We start from the raw sequence: 19,075 nt of genomic DNA, 5'->3' as shown, positions 1-19,075 counted from the left end.
CTTAAACATTAGTGACCTGGGCCGCAGTGCGGGGCAGGAACACTATACCTGGTCTTAGACCGAGAGCAGTTTAGCCTGCAACGCGGGAACCTCTAGGTTATAGAACCTTATAAATGTAGACGGGGAGGCCCAGCCTGCCGCCATACAAATATCATGCAAAGAGATTCCGCTATACCAAGCCCACGACGAGGCCATGCCTCTCGTAGAATGTGCTCTGATGCCCAGGGGGCATTCCAAACCTCTAGATGCGTAGGCTAGCGCAATGGCATCCACTACCCATCGAGATAGGCTCTGTTTCGTCGCAGCACGCCCTTTAGAGCGCCCACTGAACGAAACGAAGAGCTGCTCCGTCTGTCGAAAAACAGCGGAGCGGGACACGTAAGCTCTTAATGCCCTGACCGGGCAAAGAAAGCTATTTCCGTCCTCAGAGGCCGGCAGAGCCGACAGGGAGATGACCTGAGCCCTGAACGGTGTGTTGAGGGACTTAGGTACATACCCGTGCTTCGGTTTCAACACGACTATAGAGTCGTTGGGCCCGAACTCCATACAAGAGGCTCTTACTGAGAGCGCTTGCAGATCCCCCACACGCTTCACTGAAGCGAGAGCCAAAAGAAACATGGTCTTGAGAGACAGATGTTTCATGTCAACTGAGTGAATAGGCTCGAAAGGGGCCCCTTTCATAGCGTTCAACACTGTAGAAAGGTCCCAAACGGGGACTGAGGGAGGCCTTGGAGGATTTAACCTTCTGGCTCCTCTAAGGAAACGTACCACCAGGTCGTTTCTGCCCAGTGCATGGCCAAGCGTCGGATTGACGAACGCTGATATGGCTGCCACATAGACTTTGAGCGTGGATGGGGTCCTACCCTTATCCAACAGCTCCTGCAGGAAGGAGAGAACCTCCGTTTCACCGCACTGAAGAGGTGATAGACCTTGGTCTGAACACCAGTCAGAGAACACCGACCATTTGGAAGCGTAGAGCCGTCTAGTAGACGGGGCCCTAGCCTGCTCGATCGTGTCTAACACTCCTCTCGGGAGTTTAGCGGGTACCCGTTTATGGCCCACACATGAAGGGACCATAGCTCTGGGTGAGGATGCAAAATCGAGCCCCTGGCCTGCGAGAGGAGATCCCTCCTCACCGGGATCGGCCACGGAGCAGTACTCTTGAGCTGCATCAAGACTGGGAACCAGGGTTGATTCGTCCAGTATGGTGCTACAAGAAGCACTGAGCATCCGCTTTTCCTGATTCGCTCGAGCACTTGGGGCAGGAGCGAGACAGGGGGAAAAGCATAGAGCGGACGGCGGGGCCAGACTCTGGCGAGCGCGTTCGTGCTCTTTGAAAAGAATTCCGGGCAGTGAGCGTTTTCCTGGTTTGCAAACAGGTCTATCTCCGCTCTGCCGAACGTTTTCCACAGCAGACGCACTGTCTGTGTGTGTAGGGACCATTCTCCTGTCGGAACATTGTTCCGTGAGAGTCTGTCTGGTCCTACATTCAGGCGACCAGGCACATGGATCGCTCTCAGCGAGCGCAGGTTGTGCTGGGCCCATACCAGTATGCGTTCCGTCAGCCTGTAAAGGTTTCGGGATCTCACGCCACCCTGGCGGTTTATATAGGCTACTACCGACGTGTTGTCCGAACGGACTAGGACGTGGTGTCCTTTTATCCGAGGACAGAAGCGCCTCAGCGCTAAGTCCACTGCCATCATTTCTAGGCAGTTTATGTGCGGTAGTTCGACTCGTTTTGCCCATTGGCCAAAAAACGGTCTGCCTTCGAGCAGTGCTCCCCAGCCTGAGGTGGACGCGTCCGTGGACACCACCTTCAGGCTCGAAGAAGTCCCCAGGCTTACACCTGACCGGTACCAGTCTGACGCTCTCCATGGTGTCAGGGCTGAAACGCATTCCTGATTGACCTTGAGGCGATAACGACCGTGGACCCATGCTCGGCGCGGTACACGCGCTTTTAGCCAGAACTGCAGTGGGCGCATGCGCAGCAGGCCCAACTGTAGAGCTGTCGATGCTGCGGCCATGAGGCCTAGCATTTTCTGAAATCTCTTGAGCGGCACTATGTGGCCGCTGCGGAAGGATTTCGCCATCCGCAGGGAATTTCGCCTGCGTTGTGATGACAGTCGAGCTGTCATAGACAGCGAGTTCAGCTCCAGTCCTAAAAAGGAGATCCTTTGACTGGGAAACAGTGAACTTTTCTCCCAATTGACTCTCAGACCCAAGCACTCGAGGTGATCGAGAATTAGGGTCTTGTGGCGGATGAGTTCTGAAGGTGATTGAGCTAGAATCAGCCAATCGTCCAAATAATTCAGAATTCGAATGCCGCGGAGTCTCAGGGGTGCCAGCGCCGCGTCCATGCACACTGTAAATGTACGAGGTGCTAGAGACAGGCCGAATGGCAGGACTGTGTACTGATATGCCTGGCCCTCGAAGGCGAATCTCAAAAATCGCCTGTGACGTGACGCAATTTGTATGTGAAAATACGCGTCTTTCAGATCTATTGCCATAAACCAGTCTCCTCGGCGAACCTGCGCGAGGATGGCTCTGGTCGTGAGCATTCTGAACTTTCGCTTTGTCAGCGCTTTGTTCAGATGCCTGAGATCTAAAATGGGTCTGAGACCCCCGTCTTTTTTCGGTACCAGAAAATATCTGCTGTACAGACCCCCTTCGCTCTGAGCTTGAGATAAAGGCTCTATGGCCCCTTTGCTCAATAGCTTCGCTATTTCGGCTCGAAGTAGATGTGCTACTTCTGTTTTTACCGTTGTTTCGACTTTCTCCGTGAAACGGGGAGGGCGTCGATGAAACTGTAGCGAATAGCCTCTTTTTATAGTCTCTAGCACCCATTCTGAGACCCCGGGAAGTCTTTCCCATGCATCTGCACGTGTGACTAGGGGTTGAATGTAATCTGGGCCCTGGTCGCGAAAATGGCGGCGACACGAGAGCAACCGTGTGCTGTGACATGGACGCCGTGGCGTGTGAGGCGGGGGGCATGTTTAACACAGTATGCATCCCGCGCGCGCTCGGCTCTCTGTGTCGAGAGAGAGCGCGCGGGACGAGTCCCGTAGGGCTCGATATGTTTGTGAATAAACGTGGGCGCTTGGTGGCGGGCACATTTATAACACCGGGGACATTGTGTTTGTGTACTGACTGACCGTTCGTTAGTTTCGTTTTTACAGAAACCGCGGAACGTGCAGTGTGTAGTGGTTGTGGGCACTGGATAGTGGGCACGCTCACTACATGCAAAGCACAATCGGCATGAGCCGATTTTATGTGTGCAAACCCTGTGTTGAACGGGGCTGTGCTTGTGTGAATGAATGGGCACTGGGTGGGCATTGCAGTTACACACATTACACCATCGGCCTTGGCCGGAACACCAGAAATTAAACTCTTTTTTAGATTTATCTGGGTCGCCGTGAAAACGGCGTTTGTGTGCAGGCAAACGGGCTTTACGGCCGGTTTGTTGGCTGCTAAATACACTGGTACAAACACGGAACTTAGGGCTGTACAAGCGAAAATCTTTGGTGGAAGTCCGGCCGCAGCGGGACCCGAACACCGTCTTTTTCCTAGCAGGGCTAGGATGGCGCCGAGGCCTCGGGCTTGAGTGAAATCTTGGGCCGAGGACCACGCGGTGGCGGGCGGCGTCCGGCGGAGCGAGACCGTGGTCTCTCTCGGGCCTGTTGCTGCTGGGCCGGTGCGGCGGGCGCGGGGCGCTGCTGAGTTCGGGCAGGCGGCTGTTTAGGGCGGCCTGTTACGGAACTGGAGCGCTTTGGCAGAAAATGTCTCATGGCCTGCGAAGTTTTCTGTACCTCGGCGAATCGGTCCGCGAAGTCCTTCACGGAGGATCCGAAGAGGCCCGTCGTTGAAATGGGAGCGTCGAGGAACGCAGAGCGCTCCGACTCCGCCATTTCAGAGAGAGTCAGCCACAAATGTCTCTCGGAAACAGTAGCTGAGGCCATAATCCTGCCGATGGCGTGTGCGGCGGACTTTGTAGCGCGAAGAGCTAGGTCTGTGGCGCTACGCAAGTCCGGAACACTGATCGCGCCCGGGCCTTCCTCGTCTAGCTTGCAGAGGAGGTTAGCCTGGTGGATTTGGAGCACCGCCATGGTGTGCAGCGCCGATGCAGCTTGTCCGGCGGCGGAATACACGCGGCCGTTCAGAGCTGACGATGTGCGGCAAGCTTTCGATGGTAGGACTCCCTTAGCCCGCCGTCCAGCAGAGGGTGGGCAAAGGTGAGTCGCTACGGCCTCCTCGACCGGAGGGAGAGCGTGGTAGCCTCTGTCTCGAGCACCGTCCACTACGGAGAATGCTGGCGAGGCAGAAGTACGCACTCTGGCTGAAAAAGGCGCCTTCCACGATTTCGCTACCTCTTCGTGAAGCTCAGGAAGAAATGGTGCGTGTCTGGAGGGGGGCGCAGCGCGGTCTCCAGCGAGGAAGCGGCCATCCAGCCGGTTGAGTGCAGGTTGTTCGGGCGTCGACCACTCGAGGCCGAGGCTCGACACGGCCTGTGTGAGCAGACGCATCAGCTCTGTCTCGATGCTGATCTTCCCTCCTCGACGTTCCGGAACGGCGGGGGAGGGGAGATCCACAGAGCTCGCCCATCCCTCGCTCTCCGAAGCGAGAAGCGAACAGCAGTCGTCATCCCCCTCAGATACAGCTTGCTGGTCGTCCTCCATAACGGACAAAGCGGCGTGCTGCGGCTGTTGTCCGTCGGTGAGCGACTCGAGCGAAACGTTGAGAGGAGCTAGCGGCGGCGGCGGCGGCGAGCTCCTCGTGGAGGGAGGTTCCGGGACCCGCTACAGGGGGCGGTTGAGCAGCTTCAGCGAAAGATGCCAGGCGAGTCCGCAGAGTCGCGATTGGCATCATGTCGCAGTGATGGCAGCCGCCATCACCGAGAGCGATAGCTGCATGTTCCTCGCCCAAGCAGGAAACACATAGTTCGTGGTGGTCCCCGTCGATGAGCGCGGCTCGGCAGGAGCCGCAGGAAACGCGAGACATCTTTAAAAAGACACTCGTGCTCTTTTGTGAGGAAAAAATGTGTGACGCAGTAGGCGAACACACACACAAAACACACACAAAGACTGAAAGGATATTCCACGCCGGAGAAGCGCAGCAGGGAACGGCGGCTGAAGGCGGCGATGACCAGCGGCTTCAGGTAAGGGCTCGTCCTGCTGAGGTGCTGTGTCAGACGGCTGTGGTGGCTCGAATCCGGTCCAACGATGCGTGTAGCTTCGTGAAGTAAAGAAAATCGGAGTGGAAGCAGCTATGCTTGGTATTTATAGACCTAGGCCACGCCTGTTTCGGCGGGAGATGACGCAGAAGGGCGCGAAGCGCCCTCATTGGTCAGCGTCACTGGCCTCGCATAGGCTGTGCTTTTCTGGCGGAGCAGCCAATGGGCGAGCTGTATTGCTCCGCCTAGGGTTGTATGCTACAGAAAAGCGTTTTACATATTACAAAATTAAGGATTAATTTTTGGGCTTCAATCTCGACAAAGAAATATCTTTCCCGCAGCGTCGATTCGACGCAGTAGGAGAGAACTCTACGTAAGAGAACCCGCCTCTGTAGTGATCATTTTACACGGGATAGTTTTATAAACTTTCGTCGGAGACAACTGGGATGCTCTGATAATCCGCTGTTACTGGTGAATGGGGCCGAACCGACTATCTCCCGCCTCGGCCTTCATCCTCCCGTCGCGCCGACAACTGTGCCATCCTCGGCAGTGCGTGCCCACCAATGAGGGTAAGCTGCCTTGTGTGCTTATGTTATAATTATAAACCTAATAAGCTGCTAGGAGCATCCATTCCGGCTGTAGCAGTGACAGTTGAGTGTGGCGACGGCAGCTTCCCCGCGAGTGGGCGTGGTTTCAGCGCAGCCGGCAGACACGCCCCCAGCGTTTGAGAGCAGAGACCACTGCTCATTTTTTCAAAATTTTGATAGCTTATTTTATGTTCTTGCCGGCTTTTTTTATCATTCAAATTTGGCTGGGTGGCTAATAACAAATGTTTCTGTGATATGACAAACTCAGAACACATACTTAATTTTGACTTTACAGGGACTTAATCATGACATACACACACACACAATATATCCTACAGGTTTTCTTTTCTTACTGGCTGAATGTTTTATGCCCAAGATTTAATTAGATAGTTTTAAAGATTTATGAATACATTTCTCTCTGGTTTTATTTGTCAGCTGTAGTACATTTTTATGGTTATTAGAAGAACATTAGAACATTACAATCTAAAATAAATATAAAAAGCTTATTAAAGCAGAAGATAAAATCACACAATTTAAAATAAATAATTACAAAAGCACAGTATACATTTAACTGGTAAGATGAATCTGAGCTTAGTAATTGCTATATTAGCCTACACTTGATTTACCCCATTACAATAGTCCCTTCACAGTTATTTCTATCATAAAAATACACTTATTTGTTTAAATTTCTAAATAAGGCACATCTAATGTCCAACAACAAATATTTTAGCATATATGTATAGCCTATATACTTTAATTGTCTTTTAATTCAAACACATTTAACACAATTATACAAATGGACAGTTCCTTTAAAGACACAATATTTTCCCCCAATAAATCTTATTTTTCCATCTACTTTTTTTCTTTTGTGATAATACCCACCAACACATAGACTAAAAAACACATACGGTAATTAGAACAATAACCAATAATTAGAACAATAACCAATAAGTACATAGTCAGACACTTTTACAAATGAAAAAAAGGGAACAAATATAACATTCACAATTCACATATTTATATCAAACTCTTATAATGACACATAATTCCTAATAAGTTATTCAAGTAATATTACAAGTATATTTATATTTCAAATATTAAATATTATAAGTAAATAAAAAAATAACAAATAACTAGAATTAAAAGGGAGGGAAGGTTATTTAGTTAATATAGGCTAATATGTATTCCTTTATTTTATTAAATATTCTTTGATTTTAGAGTTGCACATATATTTTCAAAATGTATACTTTTGCTCTTAATTTAATGTTATCCTCTCCATAATGTACTGTAAAAACTAAATCTAACCAAACATTCTTGCTTTCTCCAAAAAAACAATTATTGCTTTAAAAAGCTGCAATTCTCAGCATTCTAAATAAATAAGTCATCTTTGTTAAGTAGCTTAGGTCCTAAACCCAAAACTATATTTTGTATCTTTATTATATTTGGTTTCTTAAAAAAATCTTCCCTAAATTACTTCTGTTAATTTTGCATCATTATTTTAAGTATAAATTATATGAGTGTAATGAGCTATAAGCTCACTGCAACTTATCCAACATCCTAAAGATAAATTATTGTAATTCTAAGATATTTCTGGTGTTATAAAATATTGCATAGCCAATTAATTTTCCAAGCAAAATGTATTAGTCAGAATTATTGTGTTCATATTTGGCGCGCAGCACCGCTCGTTCAATGTGAAGTTTAGCAGCAAAATGGAAATATTTGCACGACTTCCTAAGATTTACAGACGGAGAATATTCCTGTGAAATGTAAGTTTTGCAAACTCCACGTCTCAAACGCATAAAACAGCACAAAATATATATGCAGTTTGATGGTGGATCGATTTGATCTATGATCGACCTCCAGGGCTGCTTAATAAACGCGTGCACTCGCAGTTATCCAGACTAGATCAACCTGGATCAAATTAGTGGGATTGCGTGAACTTGAATTACCTTTTTATTAAACTGCTTTAGCCCCAATTTATTTGTTAGGTTTATTCAAGTCGGGTTTTGGAGTTTAATCCCCGCTTTTCTTAGCATCTTTTATGGAACAACCCTCAGGTCTTCCTTTCAAGCAAAACGTTTACTTTGTGAAAAAAACTCACTAGCCTACTAACAATATTCACAAAATGTACACAATTTCATGTTTTCTTGTCTACATTACATGTCAACATTTTTTTTCAAACCAAAGATGAACTATATATTAGAAATAACACAGAAACCCACCACTATTTACAATATTTACACAATGTGCATGTTTTCATGTTTCAGTTGTTCAGCTGTCATGCCATGTTTCTGTCAAAACAGTTTCTGTCCAGCTGCATGCAAAGCGCAACATCACACTCCCTGCATTTCCAAGTGTGTCCTTTCTCTGGCCGTGGCTTTGCCGATGCTCACACCTGCTGCGACCTGTGGTGGCTTTTGTGGAAAAATCTGCTGCATGAACAGCAATTGGCACAGGAATATGACCTGCAGGTACCGGGACCGGAGCAGTGTGGAGAGGCTTACCACAGAGTTCAACAGTCAGCTCCTCCATGAAAGCCCTGTGTGTCATGGGTGTTGTTTGCTGGGCCAGAAGAGTTCCTTGTGGAGGATGTAGCTGTTGGTGGTGGCAATGTCCAGAAAATGGTAAAACAGGTGTCTGTACCAGCGCATTGTTTTGTGTTGTGTAGAGTAATACTGAATGAGCTGGTCTGAATGATCACCTCCCCCCATGTGTTCATTGTACTCCATAACTGGCGTGGGACAGGGGATTGATGTCTTTGTCCAAGAGCCATCTTGTTGTTTCACCCTCCTCTGCACAGAGTGTGCTGTGTGAAGTGTGGAGCAGACTGATACTTCCCTCGTGTCCATCCATTTCACATAGATGAGGGGGCCGTCCCGGATCCATCTTATGGAGCCTCTTTCTGATTTATTTGTGAGGGCGTTATTTGTTGTCCGAGGGCAGTCCTTGCGATTCTCCCTGTAGGTCCCACAGGCAGCAAATTCTTGCTCATGGAGAGCCCTGAAGAGCTTGGGGCTAGAATAAAAATGGTCCATGTAAATGTGGTAGCCCGTGCCAAGGTAACCTGGATGTACCAGGGACATCACAACATCATAGGAAAGGCCATGTCCAGAGGGGATGTCACTTTTGCCGGTGTAAACGGAAAAGTCCCCTGTATAGCCATTCTGTGAGTCTGCCAAGACAAACAACTTGAATCCCCACTTTATCGGTTTTGCCTTCATGTACTGCGTCATCCCAGTTTTGGCCTTAGATGCAACGATTCTTTCATCCACAGCCACATCTCTGTGAGGATGATAAAATGACTTGCAGGCATTTTTGATGGTGTTCATCAGGGGTTTCAGTCGGAAAAGTTTGTCATGGTCGGCTGTGCCCTTTATTTTGTCGTTCTGGACATCCTCTTCAGGGTCGCTAAGGTGAAGGTCCAAGAAAGTGCCCTTATTTCTCTATTTCTGGAAAAGCTTGATTTTCATAGCTAGTAGTTATAGATGTCAGATAAATGTATGTAATGTAGTGAAAGTATTTTAAAAATGTTTTCTCATACATAGTGGAGTAAATCATGAAGTAGCATAAAATAGCTCAGATAAAAGTATCTCCAAATCAAAAGTACAATACTTATGCCTCAACACTGTAGACCACACGTTGACTATTGTATCTTAATGTGTATGTTAAAAACTTAAATGTTAATGCCTTCTATTCCTATGTCTTCTCACTTATCTCCCAGCTAAGCAACCACCGAGCCAGAGGAATAAAGAAGTCAGTTTGGCTCAAGTCAAATCTAGTCATTACAGTGACTACGTTTACATGCAGCCAATAACCCGTTCAAAACTGGAATATTAGCAATAACCCGGTCGCGCACGGCCATGTAAACACCGGCAAAAACCCGGATATGCTCATGTGGCAATGTGGGTGACGTAGTTCAGTCTTATTGGCTCATTGGTGCATGATTGTCACCCACCATAGCCTATTGGAGGTGGCACTGATGGTATTTTAGGGCTGGAGTTAGATCGCCTGGTATGCGTCACGACTGGGACCGCCCATACTGAGCGCGCTGGTGTGGACGGTGCGTGGTTTCTCTTGGTTTGTAACTGTTTGGCTAATAGACGTGAGCAGGTGGATTTTTAAATGTAGACTTTCTCTTTTTTTTAGTGCGTGTTATGCCGGGTTGGGTCATAGGCTGTCCACTGTATGTCAGGTATGTGCGTGATTCTTTTCCCTACTGTTATTTTGGCCTCGGGCGATTAATTATCTGTTTTACTCTTAGCCGTGAAATCAGTGAAAAGTCTTCCTGCATGCTAATGCATTATGAACTGTGAGCGACTATACACTCCGTGTGGCACGAGGAATTGCTTTGGGTAAGCGTGATCAATCTGCTTCCTACTTTTCACAAAACAAGTGTTTAATTAAGAATTTCTCTTTCTTAGTGCGCTGAGCTGTCTCTCCCGTCGCGTTTTCTGAAGGCGGAAGTTTATATCCGTTGTTAAAGGAGGATGCGCTGCTGTTTTTCCTTTACTGCTGTTTTTGGGCTGGTTTACATCTAGGGCAGTTGTCTCAAACCGGTTCCACGGAGGGCCTAGTGTATGCAGGTTTTCTCTTTTACCTTGAACCAAACTGATTGAGTAGGTCACTAATTGGTTAAGATCTCCCCTCACCTGGTAGTCTAGGTCTTAATTGGGCACTAATTGAAGGGAAAGACCAAAAACCTCCATACACTAGGCCCTCCGTGGAACCGGTTTGAGACAACTGATCTAGGGCATTATTAATGTCATCGCTCGTGCCCCGATACCGTTAAGTGTGTCCACGCTAGTGTGGGGAGAACTTTGATTCTGGGACCTGCTTTAGTGAGCATTGGAACTATTGCATTTATTTTACTTTTCTGTGGTGTTGTTTATATTGTTGTTTACTAGTATTTTGTTTTCTATATTTTCAGTAGTTTAAGTTTGCTATTGTAATAGTGTTTCTTTATAAATGTCTTTGTTTATTTTGCTGGAAATATCTTCATTATATTATGGAATTTAATTTGCTTTGTTTGTTTTGGTGTACTCTAGGCACTGCTGGCCAGAGGCTGGGAGGCTAGCTAGCTAGTTTGGAGTATCACAGGTGGTGGTGCAGTTGTGTGGAGTGCAGTGCTGCTTGGATTCACCTCTCACTGTGTGTGTGTGTGTGTGTTACACGAATCCGCAGATAGGATCTTTACTCCATCTAGCCTGCCCCCGCCGCTAGAAAGCCTGTGTCTTTTATTATTTCTTTTTGTTTATTTTTGTTTTGAGTATTTTCAAATTGATATTTTTATTTTTTTCCAGAACACAGAGTTTTTGATTGTGACAGTTGTAAGTCGCGCTATTTTGGTCCAATGGGGGTTTCCAGTAGCACGGGGAAGGAAACGCGTGTTCGAGTCTCTCCAGCGTTTTAAAGGAATTTTGGTTAAATAAGACACAGGTTCTCATATGCAATTATCTCGTTTTAATCTGACTCCATGAATTAAATAAAAGTTCAATGTGCAATAAGGTTATGTTTACACTTAAATAGTTACAACATGATGTAATGAGAATTTAAATCATTTGTACCCAATATTTAAATATAAAGTGTTACCTGAGAGAGAGAGAGAAAGAAAGAAAGAGAGAGGGGGAGAGAGAGAGAGAGAGAGAGAGAGAGAGAGAGAGAGAGAGAGAGAGAGGGAGAGAGAGAGAGACCCTCTCCACACCAGCTCAGTATCCAAAAAGAAGAGACCCGATAGAGCAAGCACACCTTCCTTTATACTGTTTGCCCAGGTGATATGGGGGATGGGGAAAGCCACCCTCAAATGGCTTTCCCAGTTTTCTCTAAACTTCTATCAACCTTATTAACTTTTATCTATCTGGATATGAGATATCTGTACCACTCACTTTGAGACCTTTCAAATGACACCAAAAACATAAGTTATTGATAAACATTCACATTAAACCATGTTCTTGTGTGAGTTCTTCGTTGTTTCTGAGAGGAAGTCAGGCTGTATGGGGGAAGTCGAATGTTAATTAGCTAGCAGGGCCATTTTGTCTCAGACCAGGGCCCCAACCAATATTTTCAGTCTTACAGTTCCCTCCTTGACCCCGTGGGTCACATTCTGATGAACACTTACGGGGTCACAGTAAGACGTTTGTTATTATCCTTGAAGATGTAGCACAAAAATTGTCTTTGCAATGTTGGCATCTGTAGAAGCTCAGTGGGCTGTGTTCACCTGCAGAACACCTGTTCTCATCAGGTGTATAGCTTGAGTCCAGCAGGTGGATGAATGAGTTCAGGTTCTCTTCCTGTAATCCTGTGACGTGAGCAAAGTTCATAGAGTCAATCTGGATATTTGTGACTTGTTCAGTTCAGTGTCATTCCTCCATGGAGAAAACTTCTGCTTCCCTGGCACCTTCTCCACGATGATGATCTGACCCTTCTTGACCAACCCTGTCACCTCCAGCGGTACGGTGGTCTGGGCAGACCTCAGTGGATGAAGGGGTTCTCCTTCGATCCACACTGCTTTGTGTGAGACACCTGAAAAGCATCTTAAATGTCGCTTCACGATTGAGCACATATGAACTTACAGTCGTAAGGAAATGCATAGGAACACATAATGCAATCAAGCAAAATCATGTCATGTTCAATGTAAAATACCATGTTCATGTCAGCAAATGTGAGTGGTACATTTGGTCTCATTAATTATCTGATTTTAATTGCCACACCAATAGCATTCCTAGGGTCAAGGAAGGACAAAGGAAGATCCTACAAGCTCTTACCCTGTTTCTAGAAACATTTAGATAAATGTCATTCTAATAAAACAACCAGTGCTGGGTTAAATAGTGTCAGCTAAATTTTGTTGTAACCAAACATAGAGATTCAATTGAATTGATGTCCAAAAACATTGTTGCAAGTAAATTGGACAATATACAAATGTGCAGAAAACAAAATATGTTTCAGAAATTAAATCAAAATAAGTTTCAGAAATGTTTGTCTGAATTATTCAAAGGAAATTAAAATAAGTTTTAGAACTGTTTTTCTGAATTACTCAAAGAAAATCAAAATAAGTTAAAAAAAAATTCAGCAAGAGGTCGGTGTAAACCAAATAATCAAAGAAATGGTATATGATCATTGGTTTTGTGTGTGTGTGTGAGTGTGAGTTTGAGTGTGTGTGTGTCTGTGACAGAGTGTGTTTTAGTATGTGTGTGTGTATTGATCTGGCTAAGTCACAGTCGATGACAGAGTTGAATTGTAAATTTTGTAATTGATTGAAGTGTTCACACTTCAGATCTAGTTTGTTTTTATAATGTGTCTGTTATTAGAGGCATTGTTGAGAAATCATGGGCCCTATGATTTTCCAACCACACCAATGACAATCAGTTAAACAATTTTGAATTTTGATAGCAGGTCTGCCTCTGCTTTAGAATTTGCATTATCAATTTGTGACTGTAGCCATTCATGTCCATGTGTGTTGCATTAGTTGGCAGTTTGTTGTGAATAGCGTATGCTATTCTCTGTGTCTCTGTTAGACCATGATCACGAGATCACCTCCACCCTGTGTGTGTGAAGCTATCTGGATCTGTTAGTGTGAAGAGGACACATCTTCGTCTGATGTGCAGTGTTTAGCCTGGATAGACTATCTACCCCAGGTGATGATGCTGTGAGGGTATAGTGATGGAGGGGTGTGTTCAGTGTTCATGTCTAGGAGATGGGTGTAATCTAATCTATAACAATTGTGTTGCAAATTTAGTTCCAGTTCTAAACTGGGAGGCCATATTTATTCAGTGATGTATTATTGTGAGTGTGAATGGCCTCTTGAAGTGTCTTTTCACCCATCTCCCGAGGTTATGTTCTAACAATTCCGCTGTCCTGGCTTTGACCCAGGTGGGGTCCGGCCCATCCTGGCGTCCGTCCTTCGAGGAATTTGCAGAAGTAAACCTGAGACATAAAACAGAGGAGAGCGAACCACAGACAGATAATTCCAATATTTCAAAAACATTACATTCAGACGAGTGGAATTCTTTTATTTGTTCCATTATCATGTCAATTGCAATTTTAATTCCAGATGTCACATGAAACCGAGTTTCATTGACCACGTCTGAATTGTTGCTGTTGTCTCAGTGTGTTGTGACACCTGAAGCTGCTTTTCCAGTTCAGTCTTCAGTCCGCTGCATGTGCAATGCGTTCACACATTTTAGTTAGTGCAGATATTTTTTCACACCCTCCTCGTAAATTTACTTCTCTTGATAAATTCGATTTTAGTTGTTGCACAATTTTGTTTGCTATTAACTGTGCCACACAATTCTAGCCGTGTACCCGTCCCTTTTTGGCACTGGGTAGCACACAAATGAAATTCAATTTTAGTGACGAAAGTCACCCTTCTCCAATTATTATCCTGCTCGGCGAGTGTAATATAATGTTTATTATAATTCCAGTTATAATATAATTATATTCTTTAATAATACAAGTAAAATTCTATTGTTTTCAGTCTCTGAAGAGTCTCTGGAACAATTTAATGCATGGTCAAATCTCTACTTGTTCTCATGTCAATACATTTGAATATGAAAATGCTTCTGGCTCAGGACTGATAAGATGTACATTGGCTGTTTCTCTTTGCTAGGTTTCAAATATCTTTTCTTCTCATTTAGTCTTTTTAACCCTTTAACGTGCATTGTAACCGTGCGGTTGACCTTTTTTCGCGGTCAAATTCCTGTCATTAAAACTCGCCAAACCCCATTTTTAGCTGTTTGTTCTTCTTCCTCTCACTGAATAGAATGTGTAATGACAATTATATCCACTGGGTGGCAATGTTGTACTAAAATATTTTGCTGCTGAGACGAGCTGAATCGGAACCGGAAGTGTATTGTCGTGACCTCTCCTCAAGCAATGGCTCCCAGTGACGCTAAAATTTAAGGTAAGGAATTTTTTGGTTGGATTTCATGTTCTAGACTTCCTAATGATTATATTTTTGTTGAATGGAAGAAACGTGATGATAAGATGTATCTCTCTGTTACCACAGAAAAGTTGCGTGTTCGTTCGGTTGAGTTGCCCAGTTAGGGTAAACAACTGGACGCTAGCTAAATTAGCACAGAAACGCGATCGTGACTTAGTATAATACATCCTGCTGGATCATACAACCTATTTCTTTGCTAGACTATATGTATTTTACCCTTATTTATACAGCCTGTGGTTTTACCTTCAGATTCTAAATTTAATACTGTTTACTCTTTATATATTACGAAATGAACCATTAGTCTTACTCATTATTTCTGCAATAGCCATCATAGCTGAGGCTTATTGACTAACACTAGGTTATGCATTGAATAGCTACAACTACAGCTGTCTAGATGGGTATAAACATTACATTTTCTGTTCAATAATCTGACAAACATAAGATAATGAGACTAATTTAATTGATAATTGGATATTTGTGGCTTTATTTAGCACAGTAAACTTACCTTATCAGTCACACTTCAACATTTTCTGTCTCTTGTTATGTCATTTCATGGTTGTGTGTTATCCGATTTGTCATAAATAGTACACAGAGTATTTATTAGCATGTGCAATTTTTTCTTAACAAATTAAAATCAATCACAATGTGCCTGTATGTTGGGAGAACAGTTTATCAATATGACAATTGTGCATTTATTATGGATAGATGTAGCTACCTGATGTACTGATTATTCAAGACACAGTTTGTGACCCTACACTGTACAGTAATGTTTATTATGTTCCATCTCTTTCAGACATAATGGACTGCCGTACATTTTATGGACCCCCCCCCCAGATCTACCTATAACACTATTGCACTGTTACGCATACACACACCCTTACTTGATATTATTACTACATTAATTTTTATATGAAAAAAAAGATTTACAAGTTGCATTTTAGTATTTTGATCAATTTCACATTTAGAGTAATTCAAGGATGAGAAGTTGTTTGAACAGAAAACAGTTCTTTGTTACGTATCACCTATCAAATCAAAAGATATGTGCTATATTTCTATTTTATTACATTGTCAATTTGTCTATACCATACTTGTCAGATATTGCTACCAGAGATTATTTATTTATTTATAGTATACAAATTATTTAGCCTATTGTTGACAGCTGTCATAATTATTTTTTTTAGTTTTGTATTTACATTTGTTACATTTCTTTATTTATATTATGCTTACTGTTGCACTTTACAATGTTTTTTATTGTATGTGTTATAATAAGAACATGTTTTATAAAATAAATTGATAATATTTTTAACATATTCAACTGTCTGTGATGTTTTTATATGAAATAAAATTCAACTTCAGATGCACACAAGAAAAAAATCCATGAATGCCTAATACTAGTTACTTCATGTCAAGAACTACCCTAAGTGGGCAAGTCAACCGGCTGGTTGACGTGTGTATCTGCTTCCTGATTGGGTCATTAAAAAAAAAAACACTGAAAAGTTGCTAAATGTGGACTAAGGAACGCCATTTTATTAAAAAAAATTTTTTTGCATATTTATTTCTTAGTGTGACTGATAAAGGGTTAAATGGCCATTTTAACGTTTGATTCTTCTATTTACTCTTACTTTATATTTTTCCGTTTATAGACAAGGAAACTATATCGCTTTGCAGTCCTTCTCCTAAGGATGCACGACACAATCTCGCCAGTCTGATTCTCAAAACAGAGGTAATTGGCTAAATATCTGAGATTTGCCGTATTCACACGTACAAAATAACAGACACTTACATAGCCCCCTTGAATGCCACCTCAGGAACTTAATCAAATTGTTTCACTTGAGTAGAGGTCATGATCACCATAAAAAGACGTTAGTCGATCAACTTACTTTTCTTAATATGGCTTTGGTTTAATCAAGCCCGTGGTATAACCACGTACACGTATCTAAAGGAACATTTAAATGAGAACAGAGGTTATGGAACGCACCCGAATCCAGGTTGATCAAAAAGCATTCGCTGATTCTGGACGGAAATAACTCGCTCCCCTCATTCAAGTACACTTGAATCTGATATCATCCACTAATGTCTGGCGCAAACTTGTGGAAATATACAAATCCGTTAATCTATTTTGGAAAAAACAAATCTCAGAGTAATTCAGAATACATTTAAACATAACAATATTTAGTTTTCTGAAGCCTTAAATATCATTTAGCATTAGCCTTAATGCAGCATGGCTTTAGCATTTAGCGTAGCTTTGAGCGTTTTGAAAACAGCATGCCAATAGCATTTAGTATTAACCATTAATATTTGAGTTGTAGTCTGTACATCATATCATCCTGTTTTCCCAAAATTTTCTTTCCATAAACAATGCATCGATCTGCCTTTTTATTGATAAAATCACGTGTTTTCCGATTGTTTCTCTTTTTATATTTCAAATGCCTATTCTTTAATTTTTTTTGTCTCTTTGAGGACTACGTGAAAGGCAAAATTACCATTTTAATGTTTAATTATTCTCTTTTGACTCTTTAATATTATTTTACCCGCTTAGATTAGGAAACTATGTCGCTTTGAGGTCCTTACCCAGTAGGTCTCCGGCACAAGCGTTCAGTCCTGAAGATCAGGAGCAGAGGCAAATGGCTACATATCTAGGATTTTGCCGTAATCCCTACATGCAACAATCAAAGATACATTCAGTAGCCCTCAAGGATGCCCTTCAGGAACTTAATTCAACGGTTTTACTTTAGTAGGTTTTGGCCACCATTAAAGACGCCAGTAGATTAACTTTACTTCTTCTTTAATGGCTTTGGATTGGCCAAGCCCGTGATGGTTCACGTGCACTTACTTACAGTAACATTAAATTAGAACAGAAGTCATCGGAAGCATCCAAGCTAGATTAATCGACCAGCCTCTAACTGGCCCTAGTCGGACATACTCATCCTCCCACCCAAGCAGCCTGCAAACTTCCTGATATCAGTTTTTAGCCGTCGCTAAACTCTGAAGCAGCCTTGTGGTAACATACGAATCCGTCAATCTTATTTGGGAAAAACAATCTCGGAGTCATTTAGAATTAATTCAAACGTCATAAATTTCGTTCAAGATTCAGAGTTACTGAACCCTAATGCGCGACGTTCTCTGGAACTTTGAATATGAGTATTTTGTTGTTTCAGGATTAATAAGATGCGCGTTTGCTGTTTTTGATTTTCAAATTCATTGTGAATCACACTAAAACCACAATTCTATGCTCCCCCGCATGGAGTTTCTCTTTCCACCGAGGAAACAAACAAATTCAACATAGATACACGTGTTTAATTCAGTTCAACACAGGACACATGGCCTAGAGAAATATCTACAGCCTTTACCTAAGTGTTCCAAGTACATTTACAGTAAAGCAATCCTGTGTTTAAAAAATAAACTTAAATTTAGCCTCTGTAGACATTGTTTGTACAAACGACTAAATTGTGTTCTATGAGCATAATGTGTTCATACAATTTCAAATTGGAAAATTAACATAATTATTGCATGCTTTTTAATCTCATATGTGTTAAAGTTCAAGCTTTCAAATGTATAGTGTTTGTCAAGATTAGTTTAGGTTCAGTATGGGATATTAATGCTTTCAATGTAGTTTTGGGCCTACCGGTGGGCCGGCGGCACAAAGGGTTAAGCGTTTGGAAGCAGCATGGACATATTTAGCTTAGCCTAAAACTGATTTTTAGCCTGTAAATCATGTCATCCTATTTTTTTCCAAACTTCTGTGCTTTTCATAAACAATTCATCGACCTGCCTTTTTATTTATAAAATCACACGTTTTTCGATCGTTTACAAACTTAGATTTTTCTTTCTGTTGTTTGCTCACTCTCTTTATGCGTTGCTGGTTTGTTTTAACAAGCCAAAGCAACAATGGTAAAAACATGCGGCTGATTTTAAAACTTTTAGGCTTTATTTTTTCAGTTCTTCGTCGAGTTATTCATTATTTGGAAGATGTTATTCCAATTTTAGGTTTCGTTTCTTGTTGCTTAGGCAAACAAGGAGATCTTTCAAATCTCTACAAATGTTTTCATTCTTCATCTGCGCTGCCGCTGCTAATCTAATCACGTCCTCACACGTGTTTCTAGACAAAGAGCCTTCCGACCCGTAACAATGCAAACATTTTCTCAATACTTCTAAAAAGTTAGAAAAGGTTGACTTACCCCAGCGGCGGAAGAAAGAGAAGATGTTCAAACCTCTGTGTTGATTTTAGATTCCATTTTTTTGCTGGAAAGATCTTTTTTCGCGGCTCGCGTTGTGCTTCGCGATCACGTCTCCGGGGCTCACCAATTTGTAAGTCGCGCTATTTTGGTCCAATGGGGGTTTCCAGTAGCACGGGGAAGGAAACGCGTGTTCGAGTCTCTCCAGCGT

Source organism: Phoxinus phoxinus (assembly GCF_949152265.1).
Source record: "Phoxinus phoxinus genome assembly, chromosome: 9".
NCBI lineage: Eukaryota > Metazoa > Chordata > Actinopteri > Cypriniformes > Leuciscidae > Phoxinus > Phoxinus phoxinus.
This window is presented reverse-complemented; position numbering follows the sequence as displayed.